The sequence below is a fragment of the Grus americana genome, chromosome 4 (assembly GCF_028858705.1).
Source record: "Grus americana isolate bGruAme1 chromosome 4, bGruAme1.mat, whole genome shotgun sequence".
Classification (NCBI taxonomy): domain Eukaryota; kingdom Metazoa; phylum Chordata; class Aves; order Gruiformes; family Gruidae; genus Grus; species Grus americana.
Genome location: NC_072855.1, coordinates 6806375 through 6824074, shown reverse-complemented (window position 1 = coordinate 6824074; position 17700 = coordinate 6806375). Strand labels below are relative to the sequence as shown.

The following is a 17700-nucleotide window of genomic DNA, read 5'->3' as shown; positions in this document are numbered from 1 at the left end:
AGGAGGTTCAGGGCCAACTTGCAAAAGATATAAAAGAGAGTAGCAAGTCTTTCTCGGAACAAATCAGGAAGCCTGCCAGAGTTTGCTCTGTAAGGCAAATAGACTGTTTAAAATGCAGGAGAAACATCTGGAGAAGATACAACCATAAAAGAAAAGCTAAAGGGCTTTTTGCATTTGTGAATGGCATGGATGAGCTTGGGTAAACTCCAATACTGGGAAGTTTATTTAAGGGGAGTAATTGGGAAAACATTTGTCAGATTAAAGTGTAAGTATACAAGATGAAGGAACACGTTAACAAAATGAGCAGTAGCGAACTGCTGAGACCAGATGGTGTTCAACCAAGAGTCTTCAAGCAGCTCAGAGTTGTAGTAGTTCAGGTACTAACTGCTGTCTCTAACTTCTCACTTAAAACTACCTCGGCATCCGGGGGGACTGGAAAGTTGCTCATGTGACACCAGATTTTTGAAAGGATTTCAGAGGAGATTTTGGAAGCTGTAGACCTGGAAGCCTGACATCCTTACTAGACAAATAAATAGAAACGATGCTAAAGCACAGAAAAGACTTAGTGGGCACATGAAGGTGACACATTAGCGGAAGTCATTATGGTTTTTGGTAAAGCAAATTAGTGTCTCACAAATCTAACTACCTTCTTCTTTGAAGAAGTCAACAAGCTCATGGAATAGGGAAGATTCAGTTAACCATCTATGGTGATTTCCAAAAACACTTAGTAAAATTCCTCCCCAAAGGAAGTAAAAAAATTGGCTGCTAATGGATATGAAACATGGGCAAATAACTGATAGAAATGGAGGTGAATAGTGATTGACAACATGTGCTGATGATACTAAGCTGCTGTGAATGACTTGGTGTTACTAATAAACTCAGTGACAAAATGGCAGGTGAAATTAAAATCAGATAAATATGAAAGGATAACGTATGAGGAAAAAAATTGCTAACTTCATTTATATAGTGAGGAACTTTGTGTTGACTTTTACCACTGAGGAAAAAGGCCTTGGGGTTATGAGAGGTGGTTCTGTGCAAACATCAGCTCAGGACTCAGCAGTGATCAAAATGGAAATTGAAGCTGTTAGGATTATTGTTAAAATTCACTAGGAGAGAGATAGAGACCAAAAGAGAAGGAATAATTATGCCATTGTATAAATCCCTGTTGCACCTGCATCTTGATTTCCCTGTGCAGTTCTAGTACCCCCATCTCAGAAATAATATGGTAGAACTGGAAAAGATTAAAAAAAAATTAATAGAATTATCAGAAATAGTAGGACGGCTTCCTGATGGGGCATGGCTAACTCGATTGGGTCTCTTCAGTCTGCAATGGAGGGGGAATAGTATCATGGTCTGTGTAAAATCTTCAGTGATTCAAATAAGGAACAGGAATCAAGATTGTTCACTAACTTACCAGACACAAGAACTGAGGTACATCAAATGAAAGTAGAACTTGGCTCAGAACAAACAAAAGGAGATAATGCTTCACACAGTCTGTAGTTAAGCTATAAGAAGCCTTTGCTTCAGGTTATTGTGGATACCAAAACTCTGCACGGGCTTAAAAAGCAACTGAAAAGTCATCAAGGACTCTTGATCTAGCTCAGCAAGTTCCTGACTTGCAAGTTGCTGGAGCTGGGAAGGTATTTTGGGGAAATACAGAACGTGTTTGCCCTGTTCTTACACTCTTCCTGCTCACATACTATCAACCGCTGACAGAAACTACTGGGCTAGATGGAGCTTTCATCTGACCCAGTATCAGTTTTTATGAAATTATGATTATTTCAACGTAGTCAGCCTGATAATATTACTTCCCAACCCAAGTGTTATAATCTCCCTGAACCATTTCAGGTCATTAAATAATTGTGTAGGGTTTCTGCACACCCTTTTGCCTTAATTCCTTCACCATTTTGTGTACCTTAGTATTATGTTTAAGCCCACGTGCATTTTTAGCACTGTCCACTATTTAAAAAAAAAAAAAAAACAAACCTCATTAAAAGTCTGTAGTGTGTTCTTGCCATTAGAAACAAATTAATGCCTGTAGGTGTACTGCCTTTCACACTGCCAGCAGAATGCAGGTTGTCAGTGCAATCCTAAATACGACCTAGATGTAAGGAGTGATGTTACACATAGTGTGCTATTCTAGAGGAAAATAAAGCATTGTATTGCAGAAAAGGCAGCGGTCAAAATGGGTGGATGCAAAGCAGTTTATTATTCTTCAAACATCTAAGATGGCATTGTGAGTTAAGGGGAAACAGGATAGAAATATTCATGCTTTCCATTTTAACTGGGGCAGACAGGCTTAGGACTATTGGAAAAAGAAATATCAATACCAATATGTAATTTATAATGATGATAGACCAGATACTATCTGTGTCCTTTTGAGTTTCTTTTTCCTAGAAGAAAATATTTTCATGCAGTTCATATTGTTTTAAGTCTATTAATAATTGTACAAAGCCTTAACAGCAGAGATTGTAATGTATATATTAATAATGCATTTGCAGAGAAAAATATATTAATGCTTTCCCAAATGCTCAATTAAGCAATTACCTAATGCCACAAAGCATTAGTAATAGAGAGCAAGTATAACCTTAAATCATTTTACGAGACTGTAGATGTCTACGACTTTTTCTAAGAAGTCTGAGAGAGAAGAGGATGTGGAGTGAATGGGAATGGAGAAGAGGATGTGGAGCAGTCTGAGAGGAGACAAGCATCCAGCCCGCTGTGACAAACAGCCCTGGAGATTGTCACAAGCTCTCTCCATGGCTCCGCTGGCCAGGAGACTTGCCTTGGCCACAAGACTGGGGACTGCCACTCCTGGGAACATTAAATACAATCACATCAGCCTGAGCGTGCTCCCCTGCTTCGCCCCACCTGACCTTTATTTCCCGTAACCTGCTCAAGTGATAACTGCCAGTGATGGTGGTAATGGATGTGTCTGGTCGTGATGGCTACATCCAGCTCAAAGTGGATTCGGAGACAGATAACGACACAATAGCCAAGGGCTAATTTGAGCAATGTGCCCACCTAGCCACAGTGCTGGTCAATGTCCAGCTCAGGCCAAATTTGGAAGAAACTAACATCTTCAGTCAGTATGCGAATATGACTCGGAGTCAATCATCTTACCCCATAAATATGAGCAGCCCAAGAGCCCTTTGAGCTTTCCTGCATGGCAGTGGGCTGCACGCCAGGATCTCCCCTCGAGTAGGGACATCTCTCAATGTTACTCCTCAAGGTTGAGAGATTCCTTGCCATGACAGATTCTCAGTAGGTGACTAATAGCATGCTAAACTTTGAAATCAAAGCTAAGTGAGATAAAGGATTGATTGCACATATAAAATACTTTAGCTGTAAACCATTGACCAAGTTTGGGACTAGGACTGGATCCAGCCACACCTAGACTCCTCTCTGAGAAGGAGTTTAGAAAGCAAGGGCGTCCTCTCTGAACTTCATGACTGAACAGGAGGGTCTCCGTGATGGTTTTGTCTGACCCTGTCCTCTATGCAGTAAATAATCAAGTGTACCGTGCCATCGATTCTTGTTAAACCACTGTTGCATTTGCCATTGAACTTTGTTAACCCACGTTGTTATCAATAAAATACATTGCTGCTTCTCTCTTGCGAGTGAAGTGCGTGACTCCATCCATTATGCTGAGTCATAAAGAAGATTTTTCTTCCCTTTCTTTATCTCTCCCTTGCCCCAGCCCTTTCTGGAAATGCCCATGTTAAAATGGAAACTGAAACAGCAAGCAAAAGGAGCAAGCCTATACATTTGTTTAGCAAGCTTTCTTTTGAATTTAGGTAAATTTTGCCTTTTTTATTCTAGAACATGACTAATTCCTATGCAGCTCCTTTAGCAGTTATCTTTAAAACCCAGTAAAAACCCTTGATACAATTTGTCATTTTTTTTCCCCTGAATTTTGCTTAGGCAGATTAGTAGATTTCTTCAGAGTAAAGCATAAGCACTTATCACCTGCTGGTTTAAATTCCAACACTGTGGTTTTGATCAGCCTGTTTACTTAGCGTATCTGCTCTAACCTTTGGCATATCTCTGAAGCAGGGACTTAAAAAAAGAGTTGTTTAATGGGAAGTGTGTACACACCACAGACCACGCTCTTTTTGTGCCATTCTTTATCAGTTAAGCAAATTTTGTCTACTGTTTTTTAGATAAGCTACTCTGCAGATAAATGGCATGCATTAGGATCATATGGCAATTCAGGTTAGAAGGCAGCTCAGGAGGTCTCTTCTCCAATCTCCTCCTCGAAGCAGGGTCAACTCTGAGGTCAGACCAGGTTGCTCAAGATGTTATCCACTCAGGGCTTGAAAATCTCAAAGGATGAAGTTTGCACAACCTCCCTGGGCAGCCTGCTCCACTGTTCGGCTGTTGTCACAGTAAGAATTTTTTTCCTTGTATCTAGTCAGAACCTCTTGTGTTTCAACTGATGTCTGTTGTCTCTTCTCCCACCATGGACCCCAGTGAGGACCCTGGTTCCATCTTCTAGGTGACCTCCTCACAGGTACCAGAGGGCTGCTGTCATATTTCCTGTGAATCTCTTCTCCAGACTGGACCAGTTTCCGGTTTCCTCAGTTTCTCCTCATGGGCTGTGTGCTTTAGTCCTCAACCATGTTGGTGGCCCCCTCCAGACATCTAATTTAAAGTGCTAGGTAGAGGGGTATAATTGATCTACTGCCTATGATCCTGTTACTATCAGCCAGGGTGCTTTTTGTCCGCCTTTGCTTCCAAGGCACGCTGCTGGCTCATGTGCACCTTGCTGTCTACCAAGACCCTAGGTCCTTCTCAGCAGAGCTGCTCGCCACCCAGTCATTCCCCAACCTCTGTCATTGCCGGGGTTCTTCCTTCCCCGGTCCAGGGCTTTCCATGTGTCCTTGTGGAATTTCATAAGGTTTCTATTGTCCCATTCCTCCAGCCTGTGTAGGTCACAAACTCTGTCAGGCTGATGTAGAAGATGTAAAGCTGCTGTAGAAGGGGAAGGTGCTTATCAGCTCTACTCCAGGGCTGAGAGGGCTTGTCTTCAGGCAGTGGTAAGATCTGGAAAACTGAGCAGATGTGCAAGTTGTTGATTGCTTTAGTGTATGCTTTCCCAGAAGTGTCTTAACGTAATATGAAGTCATAAGTTAACTCTGTCTGGGCATAACATATATAACTCATAACTTGGCAGCAGTGCTACAACAGCTGAGTTGCAGTCACATCTGCAGGGCGGGTCCCAGGGACATGCCCTGAAGTCAAAGTCTGTGGCTTTGCTTTGGGAGGAGGAAGATTTTTCCTTATGGGAGACATTGAAGGGTGACCACTGACCTCAGATCAACCAAACACACCCAAACATTTCTGTTTTTATTGCCGTGTGTTGTATTTTCTCTGCTTTCTGTGAGCCCAAAGGAGTAATGAGGAGGAGGAAAGAGCTGATTTAGCATTGCCTGACAGACGCAAGAGCAATTACCAGAACCCATCAAGGCTTTTCTCAGCTGCAGAAAGCGTGAAGAGCGTATTTTGACAATGTGCCATAGGCAGAGAGGGTCCTGCTTTGTGTTGCATTGTGAATAAATAGTGCCTGGCCGTGTCGGGAGTTTATGTAGGGTTTTCAGGATCTGCCGAGGATCTGTCATTGAAGAGTTTCCTTTACTTCTCTGAACTGCATAACGAATTAAATAAAGCGTGCTCTCTGCAGCACACAGTTTTACTGTGCCATAATAGGAATCAGAGCAGGACAAAACAATTAAAAAGCTTGAAAAAGAACAGGCAAGATGGAGGCCGTGCAAGGGACAGATCAAAACAGCCCCGTTTTTGTACTGTGGAGATGTGAGGCTGCCTGCTGTTGCCCAAAGGGAAGGACACAAGCTCTGAGAGCAGGGGGTTATCCAGGCTGCGCTGGGCAGTTTTGACACATCTCACATACTGATCATAGAAATCCCACAGCTGATCCTTCCTCTCCAGAAAATTTACCCCAGCAAATGTCTCCGTTCCCCTGCCCCGTGTCAAACCCAGCAGGGCAGCATGGTCTGGGACCCACCACGTGTGATGTCTGTGGGCTTCTGTCCACCATCATGTGGTCAGATGTGTAGCCTACGTGTGACCAGAGCATCTTCTGAGCAGGTCCAAACTATCTCCTTCTTTCTTCCTTTCTTTTCCTCCATTGTCAGGATCAGCTTTTCTTTTGAGGAGTACTTATGAAAAGCAGGCCACTCGTTAAATCAGATTATTTTGGTTCAACAGCCCACAGAAAAAGTTTCCTTCTGCATTTTCTCTGTAAATCTGGGTAGATGTTACAAGAAGGGTCAGCGGGTGCCCCTGTCTTGCCCTAATAATACAGAGGCAGGAGGCAGAGGTGTGCATTTAGTGCTGGGGGGCTCAGCAGTGTTTCTAGAACCGCCCCCTAGAACCCTAGTCGGAGGATGGACTCACCTGCCAGCCTCTCCACTGCGGTAAGACCGCCAACGCTTCCTGCGTGTGGGAGATGTCTTATCTTGACAGAAGAAATAAAGCTGCTCTTCCTAGAAATGTACAAATGTTAAATCACACTCGCTCGCTAATATCGCAGAAGTTGTGCCAGAGGACAAAAGAGACGCCTGAGCCAAGATAAATCAACTCTGAAAACAGAGAAGAGCCTTATTTGCCAGCTAGGCTGGTGAGTCAGTTCAAAACCAAGTGCCCTGAGCCAACACATGCCATTTCTACCCTTCCCACTGCTGCCAAATGACTTGCTTAAATGTGGTATTTCAGGTTGAGAAACAGAAATAATGTGGCTTTGACATTGTAATAGCTTTATAGAGAATTCTTCCTGCAAAAGCATGTAACCTGAAAACCCAGTTGCAGGATTGCTTGGAGGCATCTTTGGACCTTCTCCATGCTTCGGATGCTCAGTGTGTTGTGACGTGTCTTTACTTTGACTTCAATTTGCATTGTCTATTCTTTCTATTTTTGTTTCCATTTTGTTTTTATTTCTGTTGCGGAAAAAAAAAAAAGCATCTTTGGAATGCATGTTGGTTTCTGAACACTCTCTTTCTGGTGAAAGGTTTGTTCCCAAGAGACAGTGGCTAAAGCCGGAGATCTCCTGGCTGTTCAGACGCTGCCTCAATGAACCAGAGGTATAAATACAGCTCTGTAGCCCAACCAAGAGGAAATACTGCTGGTTTAGTCTTCACTTTCAAGAGGACTGTTGAATGAGAAACCACTGAAATAATTTGTGGGAAGGACACTATGTTTTAAAACACAATCAGAAACATATTTTGTTATTTTTGCAATGTTTGTTATCAAAAAAGCTATCATTCACCTTGTTTGAATATTATTCTTATTTTGAAGCCTTGCATAGTAACGTGTGTGATCTCCGTGAGCTGACAACTATGGGACCCTAGTTCTGCAGGAACCTGGGGAATACTTAGGATGGGCTGATGTACTCTGGGAGGGTGTGAATGTGGCAGCAGTTCACATTGCCTTGCTCTGCTGAGAGCTTTCTGCCTTGCAGATACAAGAGGATGCCACCGAGCCTCCTGTAACGTACCACAAAGACTGCCCATTCCTGCCCTGCGTCACAGCACCAAGCCTAAGAGAGGGACCGGGGCTTTTCCTGGCTTTTCCCTTTCCCCCAGCAGTGCTGCCATATCGTCCCCCTCACCAGCATTGCCGTTTCCCTGCCAGATCCCTTTCTGCCCATTATCCCTTCTATCCAAACAGCAATTTCCATCCCTCTGGTGCCCGCAGCGCTCCCTTCCCTGGCAAGCTGAGTCGAGCCAAGACATTTCCTTCTCTGGGATGCAACCTGAGGTCAACCCAAGCTTTTTTTATTTTTAGCTGAGACTTTAACTGGCCGGGAATCTGTGCTGGGAATGCTAGCAGGAAGAGAAGTCTTTCCAAAGCCTATGGGAAATATTAAAGAGGAAGAGAGATTGGTTGCTTGAATGCCCCTTTACAGACTTTTCTCTCTCCTCTGATTAGAGACCAGTGCACCCTTTCTTAGCCCTAAAGTTTGTCTTTAGAAATACTTCTTTTTTTAGGTCTGGGACAGCGTTTAAAAATTCAAGCAGAGCAGCCAGTGCCACAGAGCTAAGGCATGGCAGCATCGCCAGTACCACAGCGTGACAGGCACCGGAGCGGCCGGATGACACTGCGCTTCTTCCTCTGCAAGTGGTTTCATTTCACTTGTCAGGAGGTTTTCTGGCAGCACTGAAAGTAAGGCAGCAGGCAGCAAGCTTTGTCGGTAGGATTTCGGGGATGTCAGTCTGGCCTTTGGTGTTGTAACCCCTTATAAAGATTATAACTGCTTTAATTAGGGATATGAACTTTTTCATTTGCTTGGGTTTGTTTTGGTTTTTTTTCACAGAGGCATCCTACCAGGAAAAGCTACAAATATTTTTGTATAACCATGCTCACATCATTATAGTTTATTTCCCTCCCCAAATGGAAATGCATTTATTTCACTATTAAATACTTACTGCTATGAAGTTTACTAGTTTAAAAGCATTAGAGAGAAAGCAATGCATTAACAAGTGCGAGGGTGAAGTGGCTTCAGAGGAAATGCAGCATTTGCATATTATCCTCATTTTCTGTTTGATAATGAAGAACGAGCACTAAGGACATTCCCCACTGCTGTGGCCATAGGGGCTGGGCTCAGTCTTTACGCTCGGGGAGTGAAAAGGCGTTTTCCGTGACTTTTTTGTTTTAGCTGAAAGATTGGTGGGACGACTCTCCCAGAGCGTTTGCTGGAGTATCTTCTCCCAGCGGTTGACAGATGTTTCTGCCATAGTCTGTAATGAAAAGCCCTTACAAAATTCATTGCAAATGTCCCCCCTGATTTTAGGAACTGTTTGATGGAGTCATGGATGATTGTGGAGCTCCTACCTATAGCGTGGGATCCCCTCACCCTGCTGCAGACCTTGCTACGTGAAGGAGGGTGAATCCTACCTTAAACGAGCCTATTTCTCTTGGCTGCTGTGAAAGGAAGCCCAGGGTGTCCGGCTCAAATATCCACATGGCTGTGGGAGTCCTGGAGGTTGGGTCAGATGAACGTCAGGGGAAAACAGCGTCATATTTTGGATAAACAATGTCAGGCAAGCAGATAACAGACCTTGACTTAAGCAAGGTTGAACAGTATTAAAAGATGAGAGTGGAAAAGAAAACAGGAAAAAAAGCTCATTTAATTAGTCATTACAGCCACTGATGGATAGTAACAGGGGTCTGCAGAACCGGAGATGAAAAATGCGATGTCTCAGGTGGCTCACGCATGAGCGTGGCTGAGAGTCACCTATTCGCAGCTTTTCTTCAGTAGCGGCAGCAAGCAGAATTATCAAATTTAATCTAAGTTCTTAGGCAGCAGCCTGTTTGCTAATCACACGGAAGAACCATAAAATACGGCTATTTAAAGCAAATTAGAGTTATAAATTTTGCTGACAATGTAATTGTATTCTTTAGTAATTACATTCATATCTATATCCTTCCAATCGCTTACCCTGTGTTGGGGAGGGTGTTTTATTGCTTCTGATGAAAGATACGACGAGTAAGGCACATTGGAAAACTAGGTCTTTGACTTTCTTTTAAATCAATATTACTATTATTTAATTAGTGGTAAGAAAACAGATCTCAGTTTACTTGCCCCAGTCACCTTTACTTATCACTAGCAAAAAAGTAGGCTTTTAATACAGCAGAAAAGCTTCTAAAAAGTCTGCTGAAGATGTAATCTAATCCAACATAGGCACTAGTGCTTTCTGTCTTTGGAAACTGTGGTGGGCTGACCCTGGCTGGACACCAGGCACCCCCCAAAGCCGCTCCATCGCTGTCCATCCTCAGCTGCACAGGGGACAGAAAATATAACGACAGGCTCGTGGGTCGAGATAAGGATGGGGAGATCACTCAGCAATTACTGTCATGGGCAAAACAGACTCAGCTCGGGAAAATTAGTTTCATTTATTACCAGTCAAGTCAAGTAATAAGAAATAAAACCAAATCTTAAACCCCGTTCCCCCCACCCCTCAACTTCACTCCCCATTTCTCTCCCTCCTCCCCACAGCGGCACAGGGGGATGGGGAATGGGGGTTGTGGTCAGTTCATCACATGGTGTCTCTGCTGCTCCTTCCTCCTCAGCGGGAGGACTCCTCACACTCCTCCCCTGCTCCACTGTGGGGTCCCTCTCATGGGAGACAGTCCTCCACGGCCTTCTCTAACGTGAGTCCTTCCCATGGGCTCCAGTTCTTCATGAACTGCTCCAGCGTGGGGTCCCCCACGGGGTCACAAGTCCTGCCAGCAAACCTGCTCTGGTGTGGGCTCCTCTCTCCATGGGGCCACAGGTCCTGCCAGGAGCCCGCTCCAGCGTGGGCTTCCCACGGGGCCACAGCCTCCTTCAGGTGCCTCCACCTGCTCCGACGTGGGGTCCTCCATGGGCTGCAGGTGGAATCTCTACACCCCCTCATCCTTCCTCCATGGGCTGCAGGTGGATATCTGCTCCACCATGGACCTCCATGGGCTGCTGGGGAAAGTCTGCCTCACCATGGTCTGCTCCGGTGCCTGGAGCACCTCCTGCCCCTCCTTCTGCACTGACCTGGGTGTCTGCAGAGTTGTTCTCTCACATTTTCTCACTCCTCTCTCTGGCTACAAAAGCCTCCTGCAGGTTTTTTTTTTTTTCCTCCTTAACTCTGCTACCCCAGAGGCGCTGCCACCATCGCTGATGGGCTTGGTCTTGGCCAGCGGTGGGTCCGTCTTGGAGCCGGCTGGCATTGGCTCTGTCGGACATGGGGGAAGCTTCTGGCATCTTCTCACAGCAGCCGCCCCTGTAGCCTCCCCGCTACCAAAACCTGGCCATGCAAACCCAATACAGAAATGATATATTTTGACATTCCTCATGTGTGGAAATGAAGGTGGGATGAAGAGGTTTTGGCCTAGAAGTCTTAGATTCTGTCTCAGACCATGAGAGCTTCTCAGCATCAGCTTCATAAACTCCCATGTCCAGCAGACACAGGCTGGATAAAGAGGGCTTTTTAGCACCTTAGAGCGACAACTTCATTTTTTTTTAACCACAAATGACTAGTTTGTTTTGCACTAAATCTGCCATAGCTTTTCATCAGACAAAGGTCATCTAAAAAAAACCAACCACAAAACAAACCAAAAAACCCTTATACTTCTAAGTGCCTTCTTCATCAGTAACACACTAACAATGGTGTTTTCACATGTCCTTTTAAGTGACATTTCTCTAGCCATCGTGTAGCAAATTGTGATAGGATGAGCATCTTGCTCTTTGGGTTGTCTGCTTGAAATAACACTGCCAAAAATATTTGTAACCACAAGACTTTGCTGTGAGGCCAGTTTGACATCCAATACTAATGATCGTTTCATTGGTTTACAATTGCCTTTATCTGATGCTGTACGTACAGCTGGTCAGATCCTTCTCTATTCCCCGTTTTGAGGGCATGTGAGACATTGCATCCCTAGGGACAGTGGAGGTCCTTGTGAAATGCAGTCATTTTTTTTATCCCCCCAACAGTTATTGTGGTTTCTATGAAAATAATCCTAAAAATAATTCAAGAATGAGATTTATGTTTATCATTAAGGAAAGAGTTCACTTTGATCAGACCCACCATGTAGGGCACATGCAGTTCTCTGATGTTTAATTCTTGGCTTACCTACAGCCCCTTTTCAGGCTTCTGGCAGCACTGGAATCATGCATGCAGAGATTTCAGTATACAACCGAGACAAGAAATCTTACCTTCCTGCTGCTGTTTACTTCCTCATCACAGCTTGGCAGCATCCCTCTGGTTTCACTGCCATGTTCCCGTCTCCTGCATTAATCACGCTGCTTCCCAGCCTGCACAGTGCAACCAGCTCTGCTCTGCACAGACCACCGGGCAAGCCTGGCTGCGGTTCCAGTTGCTTTCTGGACGTGCCTTCTGTTGGCCTTCAGCCCGCTTTAGTTGTCCTGCCGTGCAATGGATGCAGAACATAGATGAGGCAGAAAGTATTTACTTTCTCCTTCCACACTTTGGCTGCAGACCAGGTGCATTGAGCAACTAGTCTGGCAGTGACAGCCTCACTCCTTAAACTCCCCTTCCCCAGGTTGTGGTTCTGGGACTATCGCAGCAGCAGTGACTCGCTGCCTTCTCCTCATCCCCAGTTCATTTTGTTCACGAACAAGAACAACGCTCCACCAGAATCTGTTTTCTCTGTACCAGGACCTCGTTCGACTGATGGTGTAGTGCCCTGGCACTGCTTCTGATAGCAGAGTACACCGATGCTTGTCCTCGTCTCCCCGGCAGTGCTGCAGTTTGTAAAAGGCACTGCTGACACTTAACATCCCTTAACACAATCTCCCAAATCGCCACCTTCCCACCTGGTTTCTGTCCCATTCACAAGTGTCTCTTCTGCCCCTGGCGATGCTCTGCCTGACGTACCACTGATTCATTGCTGTGGGCATGGGCTGCAGGCTTGTGCTGGCCGCGGTTACCTGCCCAGGTCCTTTCCTACTGAGACCAGCAGCAGATACGTGTCTGTTTGGTGTCTGAGTGCCCCAGTGCCTGCTCCCATCTCCTCCTCACTCATTGCCTGCTACTGTTTCACCTGCGGCTTTGGTTCCATGCACTTGGCCTCCTAGCAAATGCTTGCTGGCCTCACTACTTCTCCTTCTCACTTGGTTTTCTGTTTCTCTTCCTGTTTTCTGGAAGAGAGAGATGATACCTAGCTGGAGAGAGGACAGGAGGGAACTGGAGGTGGTGCCTTTATGGACCAGTTGGAGGAGAATTCAGTCCACCAGAGGAACCGGGAGGCAATGAGTGATGGAGTTGCCATTTTCAGAAGGGTCGAGTGACACAGCAAGGATTTCCCCGTGCCTTTAATTTGATCTTCCAAAACTCAGATCCATCCTTCAGAAAATGTACTTAACCCCTAATTAACAAAGTCTTAGCGGTTTGTAGAGCACTCGCCCATCCAGCCTACTCACTGCAGTATACAGATAATTGTCTTTTTTGATTATCAACAGCAATTACTAGTCAGGGATGGCAATATTGCTTATAATGATAAAAAACCTGACATACCTTCACAGGGAGAAAAAAAAACAAAACAACAACAAATCCCTTGTTAAAGTGCTCTTTAGCCCTTTAATGCTAAAGAAAAGGCAGCGGAAGAGCCGGTAAGTGTGAGCTGAAGCTGGACTAGTTCAGATGGGAAGCTCAGATGACATTTGCAGCTGTAGCCATGGGTAGTTTGCACCGATGTGTTCCCTGTTCTTCTGAGGTCTTCAGACTGAGACAGATGCTGTCTGAAAGGGGTGTTTTAATAAACTATCCAGCCCATGGCTTTCTGCTGCCCTCTTCCCTGGGGCACAGCAGCTTCTCTCACACTGCGTGCCTTGTCATACATCTATCACATGTTGTCACGTCATCGCGATGAGGCATTCATGTCAGATGACTCAACTCGAGACCATGTGTGGTATCCACATGGGATGGGAGCCCATCAAATCACAAGCTGGGGCAGAAAACTCTAAAGTTCCTATAGAAGATGCGTTCAGCATGACCGGTTTGCTTCAACATGAAGTAGTGGGTGCAGTAGAGATGGAACAAAATGAGATGTCACAGTTTGTGGTGGCCTGGCAGTCATTGGTACTTCTGGCTGGAGTTCATGAATTGATTAAGCGTGTATTATTGTGTGACATTGGCTGTGGTCTGGCTACATTACAACTTGCACTAGATGGAGTTTAATTTGTCTGAAGTAATGCAGACCTGCACTGCAAGGGCACTTACACCGTCTTAACTCTTTCTTAAGTTGGTTTAGCTTCTGCCTGCAAATTACTGAATTCCAGTGTAATTGATTTCAGGAAGGGTTAAATTGGGTTAAGCACATCTCCATTATGGGCTCTTACTGTCTTAATTAGGTCAATTTAAAATCAATTTAGAAAACTTGCACCGACTGGTTTAGCTAATATAGATCGGAATCTGGATATGGTGAAAGAGCAAAATAATTCATTGAGTCATCAATTCATCATTTTTTATGGCCAGACGTCAGATTGTCTGTTGGACCTAAATGTATGTTTTTTGTAAGCCCAGCTCTGTTGGAGCATACATGTATGCTGGGGATGAAATTACCTGAATTTGAAAGCAGCTTTTCCCACCATGCTGCCTTAGACTTAAGCCTGGTTTGGTCTACTTGTTTCACGCTAGAGCTAGCTACGTGTTAGCTACAATGGAGTCAGCAGCCTTAGCCTGCCTAGAGCTAAACCTGCCAGGAAGGAAATGAAGGTAATGGGGAGGAGAAGCTCTGAGGACCACTGGGCAGAAACTCTGGGGCTCTTGTCCCCCAGCCCAGTGGTTTGGACAAGGAAGTCAGGAAAATTAACAGGTTGCACTGAACCTTCGGGCAAGGCAAAACCACGACGGGCATCAAGGGGAAGGCTCAGACAGGAAAACCTCAGTGCTGGCTCCAAGGGTCCGTAACATGGTCCCATGGCCCAGAGTCAGAAGGGGAGATCGAGGCAGTGCATCACAGCATGGAGACATCCTTCTGAAAACTCACCTTCCCCCAGAGCTGTAGCGATTTGGGAAGAAAAACCACTGAGCAAACATACAGTTCCTTGCATTGCAACAAAATTGCCCATGATGTCAGCCAAAGTACTTAAAAAATAAAAAGGCAATATTAAAACAACCTCTGGACTGAAAAGGTTTTGGGTTTTTGTGGTGGGGCAAGGGGCAGGACTGCTTTTGGTTTGGACAGGGTACGGCAGGAGCAGCTCCCTGGCACCACTGTAGTGCAGATGAGCAGTGCTATAAACTGGAAACCCTTGTTGGCACATACTGGGTGAGTTGGTATTGCCTTGAACCGGTTAACCATGCCAGTATCAAGCAGCTGTAAAACACCACCGTAAAATCGGCCTGACATCTCACAACCACGGGTTGAAATAGCCGCACGCGGCAGGCTCAGGCACAGGGCTTTGATCTGGTGACCCTGTAAAAGCACCTACGCTGGGTCAAGTCAAAAATCTCCACAGCTCAGTGTAACTCTCCAAAGGTGCTATTAAAAAAAAGGGCAGGGAGCGGGTGATCATTTCTCTGTTATTATTTCTCAGATCTTGGCAATAAGCAACGTAAGGATTTCCCGAAGCAGAGCTGTAAATAGGCCAGCGTGCCCCAGAGCTGCCGAGGACCCTCTCCTCTATGAACTGGCCTAATGTCTTCTTCAGCCACTTTAAACTTTTCACCACTAATGCATCTTGTGGCAAGGCGTCCCACGGTTTAATGACTGCTGGGTATGAGATCATTTCCTTTCACGAGGCTAAAGCTGTTTCCTGCCAACGTCCTGCGAAGGCGAAGCACGGACTACCTGAGGGGAAGCCAGAATTTCCCAGGTCAAACTTTGCAAGATTTTTCAGGTGTGTGTTTCGCCGCTGAAAGCAGATACACTGGAGAAGGAGTCTTTCCTAATAGACAGTCAGTAATTAAGTTGCTTAACCCAGAACTGTGGTGGGTTTGAATTCTCTGCCAAATAAGTGTTTGGGAAAAATACTTCTTTGTGATTTTCATCTCTCCTCTCTCGGTGGTTGGATTGGCTTGTTCTCCACCCCCCCAGCCAAACTTCTCAGCTGCAACATTTAAATCTCTTCATAAATGACATTTCCCATAGCTTTCCATCACTGCGATGTGTCTTTTCCAACTCAAGGCTCTGGTTTTCCATCCTTGGAGGAGCCAGAAAAGCCGCAGCATTAGTTTCTCCAAGGAAATCCCTGCTCTGCCTGTTTGTCAAGCGGGATGTAAAGACAACCGCCTGTGCAGTGCCGTGGGGAGATCCATCTCAGGTGCTTCACAACTGCTCGTTCACAGCCTCGCAGAGGCACCACGAATATAACCGTCTCATTGCGCGCGGTGTCAAAGCAATTGCACTTGCAGGTGTTCAGGCAAATTTCAAGGAGATTATTTGCATGAATAGATATTCTTGCTCTGCAAAGAGATCGCTGGAATTAGCTACTGCACTACTGGGTGAATTTATTTCTATTTATTTGTATTTATATGCATAATTGTATGCATGCTCACAGCTGCATGGTTTGTTTAAAGCTGGATCAATGGGTCCAGCGCTTCTATTCTGATTTGCTCATCAGGAATATTCTTTGCATCTAAATCTTTCATGACAAGTTGAAGCGATGTATCAAAAAAAATATAAATATTGCCATACATCTGTGTCATTACATATATACACATATATATCATTACCTATATATACAAACATACATTTGAGATAGCAGTTTGGAGATAGCCTGTTATGCTTCTGCTAACAAAAAGTGACCACATCATGAATTTAAATCTAAAAAAAAGAAAAGAGAAGGACCTGTGAAAAAGCATTATCTTTTCTAATAGCCATAAGGAAAAAGGGTTTGTATCTCAGCTTAGAGGTAGGGCATTTAAAAATAGCGCGGTGCAATACAAATAGCACGTAATTATCCTCACTATATTCCGAAGCCTGAGGGGTGACAGTCACAGCTATGTGCAAACGGCCTGACATTTCAGGGCTGGCACCCGGCAGAAGGCACCCATGAACTGCCACCGGAGCCGTCCCCAGCTGCTCCGGGTCACTGCTACAGGCAGTCCGGAGGAAAACGTGGGAACGCAGCATGATGGAGAGCGAGTAAATAGGTTGGAATAGGATGGGAAAGCAAAGTCCTAGCTCTGTGCAATTAGGGACTGCTGCTGGGAAGTGAGAAGAGCTCCAAATTCTGCCTGACCATTTGTAATTTGTTGCCAGCTTTACATACAATATATAACTGTACATCAGCTAGTCGCCGTGCCCCCATTTCATGAGCCGTGCTGGGGAGGGGTAGATTTGATTTAAAACTGCAGAGCCCCTCTCCGACACGGCGTACCATGCATGGGGACATCCCGCAGCCACCACGGGAGCACCAGGGCCCTGCCATCCTGCACACACCTGCCCACGGAGGGGAAGAGAAAAAGCGACTCTCGTCGTGCCCCCCCTTCCCTTTGCTCCGCTCTGTCGGACGCACGCTGCTTGCAAAGCACGGCGATGGGTTTGGGCTGGCTCTGATCACTCCCCTGCTCATCCCAGCTGGGTTTAGCAGAGTGAAATCCTGCCTGGAGCATACCTGAAAGACTATTATTGAATAATATATATAAACCCCTATTATATATCCTATATGTAAAAAAGTTAACGCAGCTGCATGTGTGGGGATCCAGCCCGGCAGCGGGGCAGTGGGAGCAGACAGCCCTTTCTAAAGGCACTTTCCTCCCCTCCATCTTCCCCTTCCTCCTCCTTGCGGAGCACCACTCATGCCGTGCACTAACTTAGTGCTGGCATTTAAGCCCTGCGTTAAGCCAGTATCAAATCCTCATCACTTCTTGTTGGTTTTTTTAAAAGCCTGGTTCATCTTCAAAAACAGCCTCCGTGAGCCCTGGAGCCCTGGCACGTTTTCATGTCTAGGAGGTGATTTCAGCCAGCTCTGACAAAGGAGTGGAAAGACTTGGGTTTGGGGGGGGGGGGAGTTTAATTCAGTGCGCAACCATCCCCAAGCCCCTCAGATGGAGGACGCAAAGCAGCACTGGGGCTGCCCACACCCACCCACCTCCTTACACACCTCTGAACAACGAGCAGTCAGAGGGTGCTGAGCGTGGCCCGGCAGGGCACGGGACGTGGCCGAGGCTTGGCAGAGGCTTGGGGACCCATGCTGTGCCACACAAGAGCTCTTCAGGGCCACCCTACCACAGCACAGCCAAA

General features: G+C 45.6%; 1 protein-coding gene across 1 annotated transcript in view; it reads right to left on the bottom strand.

Annotated features, from left to right (window-relative positions):
• Nucleotides 1-13118: 13118 nt before the first annotated feature.
• The window catches only part of POLR1A (RNA polymerase I subunit A), a 52621-nt gene continuing 48039 nt past the window's right edge, over nucleotides 13119-17700 (bottom strand). Inside the window, exon 36 of the transcript XR_008576908.1 lies at nucleotides 13119-15917. The gene's annotated coding sequence lies outside the window, so the exon portion shown is untranslated. The remainder of the gene's footprint in view (nucleotides 15918-17700) is intronic.